The sequence below is a fragment of the Microcaecilia unicolor genome, chromosome 11 (genome assembly GCF_901765095.1).
Source record: "Microcaecilia unicolor chromosome 11, aMicUni1.1, whole genome shotgun sequence".
NCBI classification, from domain to species: Eukaryota; Metazoa; Chordata; class Amphibia; order Gymnophiona; family Siphonopidae; genus Microcaecilia; species Microcaecilia unicolor.
Genome location: NC_044041.1, coordinates 378,687 through 380,624, shown reverse-complemented (window position 1 = coordinate 380,624; position 1,938 = coordinate 378,687).

Below are 1,938 nucleotides of genomic sequence, written 5' to 3'. Positions count from 1 at the left end.
TAAAAACTAATTTTGGGAGTAAAAACTAATGTTGGCAGTAAAAAAACTAATTTTTGGAGTCAAAATTAGTTTCAAAACTAATTTTGGGAGTAAAAACTAATTTTGGGAGTAAAAAACTAATTTTTGGAGTCAAAATTAGTTTCAAAACTAATTTTGGGAGTAAAAACTAATGTTGGGAGTAAAAAACTAATTTTTGGAGTCAAAATTAGTTTCAAAACTAATTTTGGGTAGTAAAAACTAATTTTGGGAGTAAAAAACTAATTTTTGGAGTCAAAATTAGTTTCAAAACTAATTTTGGGAGTAAAAACTAATTTTGGGAGTAAAAAACTAATTTTTGGAGTCAAAATTAGTTTCAAAACTAATTTTGGGAGTAAAAACTAATTTTAGGGAGTAAAAAACTAATTTTTGGAGTCAAAATTAGTTTTCAAAACTAATTTGCGAGTAAAAAACGAATGTTGGGAGTAAAAAACTAATTTTTTGGAGTCAAAATTAGTTTCAAAACTATTTTGGGAGTAAAAAACTAATTTTGGGAGTAAAAAAACTAATTTTTGGAGTCAAAATTAGTTTCAAAAACTAATTTTTGGGAGTAAAAACTAATTTTGGGAGTAAAAAACTATTTTTGGAGTCAAAAATTAGTTTCAAAACTAATTTTGGGGAGTAAACAACTAATGTTGGGAGTAAAAAACTAATTTTGGAGTCAAATTAGTTTCAAAACTAATTTGGGAGTAAAAACTAATTTTGGGGAGTAAAAAAACTAATTTTTGGAGTCAAAATTAGTTTCAAAACTAATTTTGGAGTAAAAAACGAATTTGGGGAGTAAAAAACTAATTTTTGGAGTCAAATTAGTTTCAAAACTAATTTTGGGAGTAAAAAACTAATGTTGGGAGTAAAAAACTAATTTTTGAGTCAAAATTATTTTCAAAACTAATTTTGGAGTAAAAAAAACTATTTGGGAGTAAAAAACTAATTTTGGAGTCAAAATTAGTTTCAAAACTATTTTGGGAGTAAAAACTAATTTGGGAGTAAAAAACTAATTTTTGGAGTCAAAATTAGTTTCAAAACTAATTTGGGAGTAAAAACTAATTTTGGGAGTAAAAAACTAATTTTTGGAGTCAAAATTAGTTTCAAAACTAATTTTGGGAGTAAAAACTAATTTTGGGAGTAAAAAACTAATTTTGGAGTCAAAATTAGTTTCAAAACTAATTTTGGGAGTAAAAACTAATTTTGGGAGTAAAAACTAATTTTTGGAGTCAAAATTAGTTTCAAAACTAATTTTGGGAGTAAAAACTAATTTTGGGAGTAAAAACTAATTTTTGGAGTCAAAATTAGTTTCAAAACTATTTTGGGAGTAAAAACTAATTTGGGAGTAAAAAAACTAATTTTTGGAGTCAAAATTAGTTTCAAAAACTAATTTTGGGAGTAAAAACTAATTTTTGGGAGTAAAAAACTAATTTTTGGAGTCAAAATTAGTTTCAAAACTAATTTTGGGAGTAAAAACTAATTTTGGGAGTAAAAACTAATTTTTGGAGTCAAAATTAGTTTCAAAACTAATTTTGGGAGTAAAAACTAATTTTGGGAGTAAAAAACTAATTTTTGGAGTCAAAATTAGTTTCAAAACTAATTTTGGGAGTAAAAACTAATTTTGGGAGTAAAAACTAATTTTGGGAGTAAAAACTAATTTTGGGAGTAAAAACTAATTTTGGGAGTAAAAAACTAATTTTGGGAGTAAAAACTAATTTTGGGAGTAAAAACTAATTTTGGAGTCAAAATTAGTTTCAAAACTAATTTTGGGAGTAAAAACTAATTTTGGGAGTAAAAAACTAATTTTTGGAGTCAAAATTAGTTTCAAAACTACATTTTGGGAGTAAAAACTAATTTTGGGAGTAAAAAACTAATTTTTGGAGTCAAATTAGTTTCAAAACTAATTTTGGGAGTAAA